Source organism: Plecotus auritus (genome assembly GCF_963455305.1).
Source record: "Plecotus auritus genome assembly, chromosome: 1".
Classification (NCBI taxonomy): domain Eukaryota; kingdom Metazoa; phylum Chordata; class Mammalia; order Chiroptera; family Vespertilionidae; genus Plecotus; species Plecotus auritus.
In genome coordinates, this window is record NC_137770.1 from 241249839 (window position 1) to 241266839 (window position 17001).

The window sequence follows — 17001 nt, forward strand, 5'->3', positions numbered from 1 at the left end:
CTGGCCCGATTGCCCCCAACTGCCCTCCCCTGCAGGACTGGTCCCCCCCAACTGCCCTCCCCTGCAGGCCTGGTCGCCCCTAACTGTCCTCCCCTGCAGGCCTGGTCACCCCCAACTACCCTCCTCTGCTGGCCTGGTCACCCCTAACTACCCTCCCTTGCCAGCCTGGTTGCCCCTAACTGCCCTCCCCTGCTGGCCTGGTCATCACCAACCGCCCTCCCCTGCAGGCCTGGTCCCCCCCAACTGCCCTCCCCTGCAGGCCTGGTCCTCCCAAAATGCCTCCCCTGCAGGCCTAGTCCCCCCCAACTGCCCTCCCCTGCAGGCCTGGTCCCCCCCAACTGCCTTCTCCTGTAGGCCTGGTCCCTCCCAACTGCCCTCCCCTGCTGGCCTGATCGCCCACAACTGCCCTCCCCTGCTGGCCATCTTGTGGTGGCCATCTTGTGTCCACATGGGGGCAGCCATCTTTGACCACATGGGGGCAGCCATCTTGTGTGTTGAGGTGACGGTCAATTTGCATATTACTCTTTTATGATATAGGATTTGAGGAAAGGAGAGAGATGCCTTTCTGGTGGAGACTGCAGAATGCATACAATTCCAGTAGCAGGAGAGTGCATGGAGAATGTGAAGAGGTGGAAGAACTTTGTTGACGTTGGAGTTCACAGGGGAAAGAGAATGAAGGGTGATGTTGTTGTGATTGCTTGTGATCATGTGACAATTTATTGCTTTCCATCCATGCTTAGTGAAGTCATTAAAATGATTTAAGTGTAGGATTGAAATGATCAGATTAGAGATCCACAAATATGTTCTGGCTTTTGCTCGGAGAACAGATTGGAGAAGGGTTGAGGATACCTCAGGGGACTATGAGGAGGCTATTTTCAAAAAGAAGGGCAGCATGGAGAAAAGGGGTTAGAAGTAAAGCAGTTGAGGAGAAAAAACTGACAAACGTTTGTGTTTGCTTTGTATGTTACTGGAGATGCAGAAGAGGGAGATGTCAAAGTTGCCTTTACATTCCCATTGATCCCTACGCTTTTTGGATTCTAATACAGTGAAAATTATAGTCTTATAGACCGTTCTCTGGAGATATATACACATATGTCCATATACACAGAGAATTTTGTTGATCATTGCAGAGGACACATAGACCTTCTGAAGCCCATTCATAAGCCCTAGGTGGGAAAGAGACTATATCTTTTTACTTGCTATACCTCTTCAGGGGTCCTCAAACTTTTTAAACAGGGGGCCAGTTCACTGTCCCTCAGACCATTGGAGGGCCGGACTATAGTTTAAAAAAACAACTATGAAGAAATTCCTATGTGCACTGTGGGCCCGGGACGAGTCGGCTGCTAAGCAGGACAGGCAGCGGCACCCGGCGGGCCGGATAAATGTCCTCGGCGGGCCACATGTGGCCCGCGGACCGTAGTTTGAGGACCCCTGCCTAGTTTCTATTGTAGAAAATAGCTTAAAATCTGGCTGACAGTCCATGTTTGTTGAATTGATTAATAAAGGTGAGAGGAGATGGAGGCTCCTGGTAGTTAAGTCTCTGCTCTTTCTGCTGCAGATGTAGGAGTTTTCATAGAAGAGCTACAATGCACATATCAACCGACAGCTGCTTATGAACTTGCACCACAGCAATGGGTGGAAAAGTCCACAAATGCATGTACGAGCCTCCAGCTGGTGGAGGCGAATAACTTTTAAAGTACTAAGACTCTAAAGACCCAAGATTTGTCTGCAGCAGATGTCTCTCAGGAATGCTAAGTGCATTGGATTGAAGAATAAAACTGTCTGCCTTTATTTTATGTGGGGGAGTGCAGCATTTGGAGATGAAGTTAGTCTGCCTATGGCTGGGTGAATAAGTTAAATTAATGTCTTGAATCTCATGATTCATTTTTTACCTTGTAGAAGAAGCAGAAATGGTAATTGTGTTCGTAGACAGAGACTTAGAACAGAATCATGCCTTTGCAGATAAGGCATTTCAGAAGGCCAGTAAAAATAAGAGGGGAAAGAAATGCATAGAAGAAAGTTTGAAGAAAGATTTAATTTACCCATATTAACCTAGGCTGGGTTGGATTTTCCTCTTTGTGCTTTGAGCAGGGGGATGCTTGAGATATGGGAAGAACTGCCATTGGAACCATGGACTCCTCCATGGGCCTTAGTGCTCACCTGGTTCAATCCTATATAAGCAGGAATTCCTTCTGGTGTGCCCTTTATGGATAGTGTGTGGTTCCTTCCGAAGCTGCATTGTTCAGTAGCTGTGATATCAAGTCCTGTACTGACTCTTCAGTCTATACCAGGAGTGGCAAATAGGCTTGCATTTGCATGACAATTTCAATTACGTGACAGTGCCTGCCTAGAACGTAAGGACCCCCAAGGCTGAATCTGGGGGAAAAAAGAAAGACAAAATAAGCAGTGATTGATTATTAATGCCTGTCACAGAAGAAGAAAGATGAGGAGTGGTACCCTGAAAGCCAAAAATCTTCAGTTTTTGTTATCCCTGGACTAGATTTTTTTAGTTAATTAATTCCACTTATACTTATTTAGCATCTACTATGTGCCAGTTGTGGTCCTAGGGGCTGAGGGTGGTTATTTCTCAGTCCTCATTTTACCTGCCCTCCCTGAAAAATTAGAGAGTTGGCCACTTTTTCCTTCTTAAGATACATCCCAACCCTCACCTTCACCCCTGCTTTGGGTCCCTTGAAACTGCTTTCTCTCTTTACTCCCACCCCACATGCTATTGCTCCTCAATTTTCTCTTCTTCCTCTCTATCTTAAAATGTTGGTGGGCCCCAAGATTTGGTCCTGAATCTCCTTTTCTTCTCTGTCTCACTCTAGAGTCTAGAATAATCACCTCCAGTCCCATGTCTTCAAATGCCATCTATATGCTAATAACACCCATGTTTGTGTCTCTAGCCACAAAGGGGAAATTATGTAACCACCTGCTACCTGACATCTTCACTTACATATCTAAACTGCACCTCAAGCACAATGCAGTTGAAAAAGAACTCTTGATTTCCATATTACCTCTATCCCCCCTGAAAATATAACCTCATGCCTTTGCCAGACTTCCCATCTCAGTAAATGTAACTATTGTAACTCACATCCTCTTGGCAAAGAGACAAGGTTTTTCTCCTTCCCTCACCACCCCTCATCAAAAACATCAGGCATCCCTGTCAGTTCTACCTCCAAAACTTCTTCCCAATCTGCCCAAGTCACTCTCCCCCTGGCCACAATCCTAATCCCAGGCCAGCCTCACTCTTGCCTGAAATACATCACTATCTCAGCTTCCGTCCTCCACGCACCCCCCACCCCCATCCCCACCCCCTTGAGTCCTGCACAAGAAGGAGAAGTTTTAACAATAAATGTTAATGCAATCATGTAGATTGGTCCCTTAAAATTCCCCAAGGGCTTCCCTGTGAAGAAAATTCAAACATCTTTCCCAGGTTTCCAGGGCTTCTTCACTGAGACCTTAGTGCTCTTACTTCCTTCAGCCGCTCACTAGACTACTTTCTGCTCCTCTGAAAAGTAGTGCATGTTTCCTCCTTGGGGCTTCACATTGTTTGTTTCCTTTCTGGAATATTCTTCTCTTGATCTTTCTGAGGTTGCCTCTTTCTGGTCGTTTAGGTCTTAGCTTAAATTGTACCTTGCAGTATATCTATTTCATCTCTTGTTTGGATCACTGTAATCACCTACCTGCTGGCCTCTCTGCCTTCCTGTCTCCCACTCCCATCCCCTCCTCCACACTTACGGGATTTCAGCCTGATTGACTCAGCCTTACATAGTCTTGCTCCTGTTCCTCTCCTTTGCTGCATTGCAGAATGTCTCTGAGCCCTTTCCCATGCCATTCCTCCTGTCTGGTCCTCTCTTCCATCCTTCCTTCTGGTTAACCTCTACTCCTCTAAAACACAATTTAGGGAAGTGTCACCTTAACCTGGAAATGCTTTTCTGATGCTCTCCTTACCTGAAGTCCATCCATTGCTTTCTGAATTGGGCCGCTGAAAGCACTTGGGAACTATTTTATTATGTTGTTACCTTTCCTTCCTTCCTTCCTTCCTTCCTTCCTTCCTTCCTTCCTTCCTTCCTTCCTTCCTTCCTTCCCTCCCTCCCTCCCTCCCTCTTCCCTTCCCTCCCTCCTTCCTTTCTCTCTCTCTTTCTCTCTTTCTTCCTTTCTTTTTTCTTTCCTAATTTACTCCTCATGGCCCCTTGAAAGCAGGGATTATATATGTATGTTTGGGTTTCTCTTTATCCCCAGCACCAAGCACAGAACTTTGCATCATAATAATATTGCATAAAGTTTTACTTAGAGGATTTCTGGAAAATGGCAGTGGGATAGCATTTTGCTGGGGGTGGATCATAGCCCATTTTCTACCCAACTCTAGAACTGAGTGATGGCTGACCTCCCGGGATAGAGAGAATGAGGTATCAGAGGAAGGAGCTGTGCTAGTGTGTGCATTGTGAAGGACTAAGGTCGGTGCTCTTGGTGCAGCTCTGTGAGCACAGCACAGCTATGAGCTCTGCATACCACAGCAGCTCAGCTCAGAGGGGTTGATAGGTAGGCCTAAGGAAGGACAGGGCACCAGTTGAAGTTGGAAATGGATTAGAAGGCCAGGGAAGATTCAGATCTTCATGAATTATCATTGTGTTCAACCTTGGTATGGTTGCTTCCTTGCCTGGGATGGGAACTGCCTTTCACAAGCAGTGGATTCTAACTGGCCATGTTTCCATTTAGTGACCCTGACCACCAGGCCACACCTGGTTAAGCCAGGAGTAGGTATCCAACTTCACTGGGGCCAATGGGATTCTCTCTCTCCTAGAATTTAACAATTAAAGTAGAAAACACATAGCCTGGAAGGTGAGAGTACTGACTCAAGCTATTAGGGCATCTGCCTACCTAAGGATTCAAGTGACCCACCCCTTAAGATTGTGGGGCTGAGAACCACAACATGATAATCACATGGCAGGACACCTGCACAGAAGAGCACCAAGCATAATAACATGCTGTGATGTTTGGGGTGTGGGGATGGTGCTTGTGAGCTGCCCTACCTGCACACGCCCTGCTGGCCCTGCAACATTCTAGCATGGCTGCATTCCTGGCCTCAGACGTAACACTTGTTCTATTGCTTCCAAATTTTGTTGGATGCAATAATTGCACTCTTCTTTCCAACCAACTCAGTCTGTCTGAGGTGGGAGGATGTCTGCTCTCTCTGTCCCAAGCAGCTTCCCAGAGAAGCAGGGCGGTGCTCCTATCCAACTTGTGCAGTTGGCCTGAAGTCATTGTCCTCAGAGTATGAGCTGGAGGTTGCTTGACTCAGAATTCCTTGATGTGATTGTGATAATGCAGATCTATGGAATCATAATCTCTGCAAATATTAATAGGTTCCCCAAATGATGAGGGCTGTTGGTCTTAAGACTTTATTGGGGTTGGAAAAAACGATGAGTTTAGGATGGGGAAGGAGTGGTTTCCTGCTCCTGCTGCAACACTTCCTAGCTGGGTAATTTTGGCATGTCGTCTCTTGAGAGGAGGAAATTTATTTTTATCTCTATTCAGCACCTAGAACACAGGTGGTTCTTAACTAGTGTTGAGTGAATGCTTGCATGAGTGAAGACCTTCACCAACACTGCACGTGTGGCATGAGAGAGCTCAGGGAAAACACCTGCCTGGTGTCCTATACATGGTAGGCACCCACCAAATGTCATTCTCTTCCACTCCATTTAAGAGGGTGTCTTGTCATATGTGAGCAACTTGAGTTGGAATACCACAGAAATGTGGACAAGATGACAGGTGCACAGAGATCTTTCTGAGACCCTAAGGTGATAGGTTCTTTCAGGAAAATCCATACTTCCCTTTTTATTCTGCTCCCTATGGTTGTCTTTTCTTGTCATGGGAGTTGCCAAATCCATAAAGGTCAGCTGAGACCAATCACAGAGGAGAGGGCTATGGCTGCCAGTGTGCCACCTGGGGTTTGGGAGGCCACCTGGGGATGCCAAGTCTGTGTCCAAAGGTGGAAGGACATTGTGGCTGTCATCAGCAGCTAAGGGTAGGGAATATAGGTGGTTATGTTGGGGATTTGAGGTGCTGGCCATGAATGAATGAATCCTGATCTTAACATTTGATACTATTGGGAAAAGTAGCTGATTTCTCCTAGACTCAATGTTTTTATCTATGAAAGGATCATAAAAAACCTCCTCTATCTACTCTTAGCATTCTTGTGAGAAGAAAGAAGGTAATGATATAATTATTGTCTCTCTATATAGACCGTATGGTGATGCTTTCTGCTCAAAGTGTGGTCCCCCAACAAGTGGTGTAGGCTCCCCCAGGAGCTTCTTATAAATGCAGAATCTCAGGCTCTCCCAGAGTTACTGAATCAGAATCTCGTTTTAACATTAATCCCTAGGTGATTTCAAGTGCAAATTAATGTTTGAGAAGCAAAGACTAAACAATTAAAAGGAAGTTTTAGTTCTCCAAACACTTTTTTTTTTCCCTAGAGAGCTCCTGCAGAAAAAAGGAATGTGTTTATTTATCTCTGTTTAATACCTAGAATGTAATTGACCCTTAACTGGTGTTGAATGACTAAATGACTAAATAAATTAAAGAATGATCTCACTCTCATTCACTACTTGGAGCTTTTTATCGAATATTTCTCCTGCCATAATAGCAGGATGTGTACGTGGCGAGCACAGCTGCCTCCCAGCCAGCTGATGCCAACCACAGATGCAGGCATTTAGTGTGTGATTAAGGACAGAGTAATCCACTTAATGTGGGTTGTGGGAGATATTTGGCAAGAACCAAGGGACAAGGGTTGGATTTTAGTTTCCAAAGATAATGTCTTCCCCAATGATTTAAAGCCCTCCATAACTTGGATCACACACAGACAGAAATCAGCCTTCTTAAGAATGAATTCTGTAAACAGGACTCTTCCGCACTTTTCCAGCAGAATCTTGACTGTAATAGAATCTGTTCAGGTGTTTATGTAACCTTGGGGAGAGGTGGGAGCTTGTCTAGCTAGATCTTTGTGGAGCTGAGACCAACTGAACTTGATATCTATAAAGGAGAAATGGTTTTTGTTTACTAGATTTTACCACCAGCTAAGTTAATTAAAGAATTAATCTATTCCATCATTCAACAAATACTACAGCGCTTGCCTTGGGGTTACCATAGTGAGCACACTAGCAGTCCCTGCTTCCAGCAAGTAATTGCCAGCTGGTGAGGACGGAATATGAATCAAGCAATTAAAGGGAGGCTTGAGAAAGTACAGACTGATATGGGAGAGTGTGGCAGGCAAGCCTGGTGAGGGTGGAGGGGGTGGAGAGACAGTTCCTGCAGGAAGTGGCCTTTAGGCTGATACCCAAAGGATTAGGAGGTGTGGAGCCATTGGGATAGGAAGGATGAAATGAAGCTGGTACAAAGAGCAGCAGGGGTCAAGGCCTAGAAGCAAGAGAGAGTATGTCTCGCAATGGAAGTAAAGCAGTAAATGTGCTGGATGGCTGGAGAGACTGTGTGTGAGTCTGCATGTGAGCTGTGGAGTATAATGAGACATGAGGCTAGAGAGTCAAGCAAGGGTGGGACCCCACGGGGAACTGTGAATTCTTCTAAGAATTTTCCACTTTATCACCAGGTCAGTTGAGGAAATCTTTGAAAGTGGGTCTGCTACAGTTTCCAGTTCTTCCCTAATGGACCGCTGGACTCCTGTATCACCGTGGTCAATGGGAAGAGATTTGTCTCTGGTCTTCATGCCTCACCCTGCCCTCCTGTATCTCCTGATCTGAACCAGGTGCTTGCTTCTTGCTTTGCATCCATTCATTCTCACCACAGGAGCTCCTAAGTGTTGCCTTATGCACACACTCCCTCAAAGAACAGTATTTCTCTACCAGGACTTCATTAGTTCAACACTCCCAGTGGCTCTGCTTCCTGTCTAATATGAGGGCCTTCTCTCTGTGTTCTCTTTTTCCGAGTTCCCCCTGCCTGGCAGGTCAAATAAAGCACTGACAGCTGTGGGTCTGAGCTGAAAACAGCTACCCTGCGGGGCCTCAGCAGCAGCAGCACCGTGCCCACTGCCCTGGCAGCAGCAAGTCAAGTCATTTCTGTGCAATGAGTTTATGCCCATTAGTGTACCAGCCCCATTTAGAATGTGCTTTCATTGCCAAGGTTCTTGCTATGAGCTGTTAGCACCAGAAGGTTTTTGAGAGTCAGGGCAGTCAGAACACAGGATTGAGAGTCAGAAGAGATGGCCTGACTTGTGGCCCCTTTCTACCCTCATTCTGTATTGGGATGTGTCACCTGAATCTTTGTTTCCACAGCTATAAACAGGGACAAACCAGGGCACTTACCCTGCCTATTCTCCAGTGAGATCAAACAAAATCTTGGGAATTGCTCATAAAATTCTATGAAAGAGTTGGCTTTCATTGGCCCTGTGGGCATTCCTGGCTTCCTCCCTGGCCTCTCCACCCCTTTCTGGTGCAGCCCAAGGTAGCTAGGACCCAGGAGTTAGTTGTGCATTTCTTGCCTTCCACAACTAATCACTACCTTCTTGTCTGAGGCTTTAAGATAACGTTTCAATTTAGCATGACTCCTGCACTGTATCACTTAATGCCCAACCCAAGTATAAACCAGTCCTCCAAATGTAAACACTGTTTTAGGTCATAATTGTCGAGACCAAATAATTTTTGGTGACACAACCCACTTTGAAACATTTTCTTTCTGGAAGACCTATGGCATACACCATCAATTTGCTCCCCTGGTATGTAATTATCTCCCCAAGGTATCTTTATAAAATGTTAATGGAACAGCATTAATTTCCAGTTCATTTTAGAGCTCCTGTTTTCCTCTAATTTTTTTCCCTCCGGAATCTTTAAAGATAGATAGATAGATAGATAGATCAAATAAAAGAGCAAGTGATTGTGCCTCTTCAAACAACTGCCATCCAAAGTCCAAAACACTGACATCACAGCACAAAAGGAAGATAAAAGTTCAAAATATAGTGTTGAAAATGGAATTTAGAGGTTTTCAAAAACTCAGTGCATCTGATCCTCATAGTCTCCTTTTATGTCCATTATATGTGGTAGGAATTCCTCTCCTGTTGTCAAGGGACCATATTAGAATATCTAGACATTTAGTTATTTATTTATTAAATATATTTTTTATTGATTTCAGAGAGGAAGGGAGAGGGAGAGAGAGAGAGAGAAACATCAATGATAAGAGAGAAACAGAAAAAAAATGGCGGCGGAATAGACGGACGTGTCCCGAGCCTTGTCCTGGAGCAGATAGAAAGAGCAGCTGAGGGTCGCACGGGGAGTGTTTGTTGGTGAGTAAGGGACAGCTATACTCCAGGAAGGTGGGGGACTGCTAGACAGGGGTCCCCTGACCGGGCAGCCCCCACTGCTGTTGGGTCCCCTCCCGGAGCCACCGGCTAGGAGGTGGAGACCGCGCCATCTTGAAGGGGAAAGTGGATGTTATTGGAAGCCTGAAAATCTGCAACTACGGCACCCACCGAATAGCTGTGAACCCCAGAACACCGGTCCCCAATTGGCGCAAACACGCTGATTCAGAGGCGCTCTACACTCCACCATGGAGGGGTCAGATTTCGCCTGGGATAAGGAGAGAGAGAATTACATAACCAGACACCCAGAGAAGAGAGACCATGGGGAGACAAAGAAACAGCCCGCATATGAAAGAAAAGCAGGCATCACCAGAAAAGGAAGTAAACGAAATGGAGTCAAGCAACCTGCCAGAGAAAGAATTCAGAGAAATGGTCATAAGGTGGCTGAAAAGAATGGAAGACAAATTCGACAATATGAGTAAGAACCAAGAGGAAATGAAGAAGAACCAAAAAGAAATGAAAAATGACATCGCTGCTGTAAAGAACTCAATAGAAAGCATCAAGAGTAGACTAGAAGCAGAGGACCGCATCAGTGAGCTAGAAGACAAGGTGGGAAAAAATACCCAAGTAGAACAGCTTCTAGAAAAAAAAAAATTAAAAAGCAGGAGGAGAGCCTAAGGGAACTTTGGGACAACATGAAACAAAACAACATCTGCATAATAGGGGTTCCAGAAGGAAAGGAAACTGAGCAAGGAATAGAAAACCTGTTTGAAGAAATAATGACAGAAAACTTCCCTGTTATAGGGAAGAAAAAACCCCCACAAATCCAAGAAGCTCACAGAGTCCCAAGCAAAATGAACCCCAAAAGACCGACGCCAAGGCACATTATAATTAAATTGGCAAACACCAACGGCAAAGTAAGAATCTTAAAAGCGGCCTGAGAGAGACAGAAAGTTCCCTACAAAGGAACCCCCATCAGACTAGAGACTGATTTCTCAACAGAAACTCATCAGGCCAGAAGGGAATGGAATAAAATATACAAAGTCATGCAAAGGAAGGGTCTAAATCCAAGAATACTGTACCCAGCAAAGCTATCAATCAAAACTGAAAGTGAAATCAGGAGCTTCACAGACAAAAAAGGACTAAGGGAATTTATTACCACCAAACCAGCAATGCAAGAAATACTAAAGGGTCTGCTGTAAGAGAGAATCATTGATAGGCTACCTACTGCACACCACCTACTGGGGATCAAGCTCACAACCTGGGCATGTGCCCTGACAGGGAATCGAACCTGGGACCCTTCAGTCTGCAGGCCAAAGCTCTATCCATGAGCCAAACCAGCTAGGGCAGAATCTCTAGACATTTATATCTAGGTCAACCTGAAGACAGCATAAAGGATCCTTAGGAAAAGATAGGACCCTCACTGATCATGCCCTCCCTAAAACCTTGTCCAAACAGCGCCCCCTCCCAAATCACATGCAGATGGAGCTTCTTTCTCTTTGCTTCTAAGTGGTACTCATTTCTTTTCCTACCATTTTCCACTTATTATACTTTTGTAGTTTTCTTATCTATCTCTCTAAGTAGACCACAAGCTCCCTGAAGTCAGAGGCTGGGTCTCATTCACCTTGGCACACTTATGACTAACTTCTAGATAGAGGCACTGTTTCATGGTCACCCAGGGCCCCCACCTCAGCCACTCATCTGCCCTTGCCAAGGTGAGTGCCACAGACTCCTAACTGGATTTTTCTGACTTTAGTTTACCCAATGTCTACACCATCCTTTCCATGGGAGCCAGGGAAGTTTATCCTTCCCTGCTGAAACCCTTCGATGACCACTCAAGTCCTCTGGGTGAGTCCAGACTTTCCCTTGGCTCAGGGGTCCCTTCATCACCAGGACCTGACTTAGTTCTCTAATCTCATCTCTTTTCTCCCCTCACAGCCAAAGCTCCAGCCAGCAAGTGAACCATGATAATTCCTTTAATGCATCCAACTGACATTTACTGAGAACTTGCTATGCCAGCTACTTTCTGATCACTCAGTCTGCATTCTTAATAAGCCACATACCCCACATGATGGTTTTTATTATCCCCGTTTACAGATGAGAAAACTGAGACTTGGAAAGAAGAGAAGGCATGCTCTAGGCCAGATAGTTAGCTAAAGGCACTTCAAGGGTTATCACTGGGCCTGTGACTCCTGAGCCTAAGATTCCATCCCCCACATTATGTGGAAGAAGATGCTATAGATTTAGAATGATATATACATAAACCTCATGGTACCACAAACCAAAAACCTCCAAAAGATATACAGAAAAAGTACATAGAAAGGAACCCAGCACTTTCAATGGCAAGGGTCCAAGGAGGCTTCACCAGGCAGTGGAATTGGGACTAAATTTCAGTGGATAAAGGGGATTTGTCCAGAGAGAGAGAGATAGAGAGAGAGACAGAGAGAGAGAGAGAGAAAGGCTCTCCCGTGCAGGTGAAATGCCAGAGTTGGGCTGGCAGAGGGGAAGCTTCATTATATCAGAGGGAAGGGAAGACATCCCTTTGGCTGAAGCAGAGTCTGGGGAGGAGGAGGGGAAATGTGGGAAGGGCCTATGCCTTGTGGGAGCCCAGTTGCAGTGCTGGGCCCAGACACTGGGGCTGAGTCTCTGGGATAGACTGAGAGATGCTGATCTCCTTCCAGGTAGGTCGTCTGAGTCCAGTGCTGTTTGGGAGAAAAAGTAGAAAATTCAGGGTGGGTGGGATAGGGGAGGGAGCGGGTCCAAATGTCTGGTAAGAATGCTATTGCAGCAGTCCTGACCGGAGATCAGAAAGGTGGCTGTGCCCTTGCAAAGTAAAGGACTGATCCCACAGGCATTTAAAGCCACATTGGGCTGTAATTTGCTTTTTGATGATCCTGCTGATCCTGTTGCTATTGATGTCTAGTGACCTCAGAGGCACTTTAGAGTCACCCCCTGGGTGGCCAGAAGCCTGTGTGTGTCACTTATAGGACCCTTCCCAGGGCCAGGCCAGGCCCTGCCTCCTGCCCCATTGGTGGGACAGTTTCAGGCAACTCTGGTAGCCTCCTGGTTTGTTATCTAGGGTTGCTTGTCATAGTGATGGGCTCATCCTCCCAAACAAACAGGAGTTTTAGCATAGAAATACTCTTTCAGGACATTCTGGTGCCAATCATGTGGTCATGTGCAAAGCACTGTGTGTATACTGAGGTCAGACCCTGTTTCATGGGGAGGGTGGTGAAACACCCAAGCAAGGGCCACTAATTACTGCTTCTGCTGCATGAAGCAGTACACCAGTATAATAAAGACCTCATTTGAGAGGGAGGAGAAGAGACAGGTGCATCTGACCAGCATCCTGGCCAAAACACAGATGAGTCAGATTACACAGAAAGCCCTCACTGGGCTGATTCGGGCTCCACCTGCTCTTTAGGTCCAGCCCACTGGGACTCAACCTGTTCAACAGAAGCCAGAGGCCTCCAGAGCCTCCAGCCAGGGTGGAAAGGAATTAGGGCTTCCCTGGTGAGGATTCCATCAAAGCAGACTTTAGTGAGAGCACATAGCTAATACATAGTAGGACTTAAGTGCATCTAATAAAAACAAGTTTTAGAAAACTCCTCTTTTTTTTTAATATTCATACTTTCACTTGCTATGTGGGTTTACTTGATTGCTGAATGGGACAGATTTTCATGTTCTTGTAGGGAGGAAATGTATCTCATTCATCCATGTATCACCAGGGGGCCTCTAAAATCTCTCTTGAAATTTCTTACATGGACATTTTTGCTTAATCATCTGAGCATGTATGTACTAGTATATGAATATATATGTGGGTGTTATACATACACTGGAAGAATTCATATCAAGCCCATTAGTGACCACTTCTGGGGAGCAGGATGAGAAGTGGGGGTGCTATTTCAGGATCAGTGAATAGGGCTGTCCCTGCACTGTACAATTCCCAGGGGACTAGTCACTGAGATGTGAATATCTACTTCACAAATTTAAACAAAAAGTATAAAAACAGAGAAATTATGACACCATATGTGATTTTGACTTTCTTTTCAGGGTTTTTCTTTTTTTTCCCAAAATGTCCAAAATGGATGGCTAGCTATAATAATAAAAACGTAATATGAAAATTCTACTGGATGTCCTTCCAGACAAAGCCAGGGCTGTGAGGGAAGCCCAGGTCCCAGGTGCCCGAGGGAAGCCTGGGTCTTGGGTGCCAGAGGGAAGCTCGGGTCCCAAGTACCAGAGGGATGCCGGTGCCGGCAGTCAGGGGAAGGAAGGCCTACTCTTGCACAAATTTTGTGCATTGGGCCTCTAGTCTATATATATAAATGTGTAATATGCAAATGGACTGGAAGGCAGAACGACCAGTCACTATGAAGCATACTGACCACTGGGGGACAGATGCTCAATGCAGGAGCTGCCCCCAGCACGCAGGCCTGATCGCCCAATAGGGAATGGGGAACTGAAGGTGGGTGGCAACGGACAAGGGTGGCAAGGGCAGGGCCGGCTGCCAGTAGCCAGGGAAGATGGCCCTGATCGCAGGCCAGGCCTAGGGTCCCTACCATGCACAAATTTCATGCACCATGCCTCTAGTATTTTTTTTTATATTTCAAAATGGTTAGAACTAATGAGTTGCGGACAATTTAAGAAATATTAAAAGTATAAGGAGAAAATAAAAATCACTCGCATTTTACCAACCAGAAAAAAACTGCAATTAACATTTTACTTCATAAAGCTTGTTTTGTAGTTTTTAATCTTAACATGGCATTTGTTCTTTGAATGATTGTGAGTCATACAAAAAAAATAAAAAGTAAAAATCGCTTCTGACATACCACCTGGAGATGACCTGCTGTTAATGTTCTGTGCATTTTCTTCCTGCCTTTTTCTGTATTAATTACAATCATAACTCCCATTTGGCAAGTACTTAGTTTGAGCCAGGCAATGAGCTCAGTGCTTGCCAGACATCATCTCATTTAATTTCCACAAGAGCCAGAGGTGGGGTTGCCAGCCACATCTTATAGCAGGCTGAGAAGCTTGGATCCATAACAACTTGAACCCGGCATTGACTAACTCCAAACCTTTCTTAGCGATTCTGTATACTCCTTCCAAGTCATGTGTGCGTTAGGTGCACACACACTCCCTACATGCACATGTGCACACAGACACAGGTGCACAGACATGCACACACACGAGCTGTGATGACATCCTGTCTTCCGTTTTGCCTTCTGTTTTATTTTTTTACTTAATATTATATGGTGAGCATGTCATGATGTCATGTAAACACTTTTAGAAAGCAGTTTGATACACTTGGATTTCTTTTAAGTTATATTTTAAGCAAATCAGTCTTTTTTTTTATGGATTTGAGGCTATTTATTTTTTTGTGTACAAAACACATTCAGTTTTACTTCTCTATCCAGACTAGACTATACTTTCAAAGACCATGGAATCTTTCTTCAGTTATACTAGTCTCCAGGTTCATTTCTTTCTTTTTTTTAATCCTCACCTGAGGATATTTTTTCCATTGATTTTTTTTTAGAGAGAGTGGAGGGGAGTAAAGGAGGAGAGAGAGAGAGAGAGAGAGAGAGAGAGAGAGAGAGAGAGAGAGAGAGAGAGAGAGAAGTGAGAGAGACCTATCAAATAGTTGCCTCCTGCATGCACCCGCACTGGGAGGAGGGAGCAAATTTGGACCCAGGTACATGTCCCTGTCTGGGAATCCAACCCGAGACCCTGCAGTACACAGGCCAATGCTCTAACCACTGAGAAAAACAGGCCAGGGTTCTTTCCATTTTTTATAAAACATTTTTAATGACATTATTGCAGGTGTCCCCCTTTCTCCACCTTTGCCCACTCCACCCAGCCCTGCTTCCCCCTCCCTTGGCCTTCATAGCAAATCCTCCTTGAATCTCTAACCTCCATAGATAACTGGCCTCTATGATCAGGTCCCCAGAGATACTACTGAACCAGTCCTCATGGTCTTATCCCTGGTTCTTGTCCCTGGCTTTTCCCTCATCCATCTCTGTTTCCTCCTCAAGCTGAGAGCAGGGGCCATGACCAATGGACTCTGCAGTGTCAGAGGGAGCTACCTGCCCAAATGCCTGCATTTCATGACAGGACCTCCTTCACGGTCTCAGAGCCCTTCTCTCACTTGTGTGAGTTTCATGTGTTCCGTGAATAACAAACACCTCATGGCATTTTTCAAATCAAGAAATTGATGGACAGGATAAGAAATCAGGATACTAAAAGTGCAGAATTTGCAACAAGAATTCGGGCACAGAGCGCCAAACTTTTAATTGAATCCAAACTGTTCACATCTAAACTAGAACAGATAAAATAAATAGATAAATAAAGTGAAACAGATCACCTTGGCCTCCTCAGTTCCATTATGCAAATGATACATACTGGGGACTCCCAGGGGGACACAGAAGATGTAGGAATCCTTGAACTTACACCACGGAGAACCTGTTGGGAAAGAGGCAGCTTTCTTAGCTAACTGGTATTCTGCAATACTTAGTTTGAGAAATATGGTTTTGTAGGTTTTCTGTATAATGTGATTCTATAATTTAGTTTCTTTCAACAACCAATTAGTTCCTGGCTACTCAAAGCAAGGTCCCTAGACCCATGGCATCAGCAATCTTCTAGGAGCTCCTTAGAAACACAGAATCTGGGCTCCTCCTGCACCTCCCATACCCCATCCACAGATTCGGAATCTGCATGGTAGTTGAGAAACCTAGGTCATTCACAGACATGTTCAAGTTGAGACAGACACACTGATATGCAGGACACATAAGTTCTTAGAGAAAGGAAAGTGTCCTACAGAGGTCACTGAATGTCACAAAGTCGGTCCCATGCACATGCCCGATGCAATGCAGACGGCACAGGATGTGGATCACGCCTCTGCAACAGGTTCTGCTCCCCACTCAACAATGATCCCCAACAACTGGGAGCCCCGGGTTCCTCCTGGGTCCTTGTCCTTTCCTTTTAAGGAGAGCAGGCATCCCCCTCGCATGTCCACATTTGGAACCAGAGCGATGCACAGCCACATCCCATTAGCTAATAGTGAGGCCCCTCGAGAGGGGTTTCAGCTGGGAACACATGGCTAAAGCTCCTTTAATGGCCTCATCAGCTGTCAGGGCTGTAAACACATTTCTTCCCATTCAGAACCATTTGCCCCTCTCTGTGACCTTCGGGGCTCTGGGACCCTGGCCACGTGGCCCAGATGGCGTAATCTGTCAGGGCAAAGCAGGTGACAGTGGGGCTTGCTGTTAGATAATCAGTGACTATTATTAGCTAGGGTGGAAGTGATAATGGGGCCAACTGCAGGGCTAGGGCCAGGGGAGCCCTTGATGGGTAGAGTGGCAACAAGAGAGAATGACTTGCTCTCTTCCCCTCACCTTCCCCTCCCCCCTCCCATATGATGTTTCTAGCACATGGAGTGTGTGTGCCTGAGAGGGAAACAGGGCTTCATTCTCAATGAGGAAGGCCAGGGCTGAGCATTGCTCTAGCAATTTAGTGAGTAGTTTGGCAGCAGATCATTTTTATTTCATAGGAGCAAAAAATCTATGGTTCCATTTGGTAACTAGTTGGCTACCAGGACCTGGAGTGACCAAGGGTGGGGAAAGTCTGTAGAGGATTAGAACATGATTCTTGGGGGTCAGACATCCAGGCATTCAGACTCTGGCTCTGCCACCCACCAC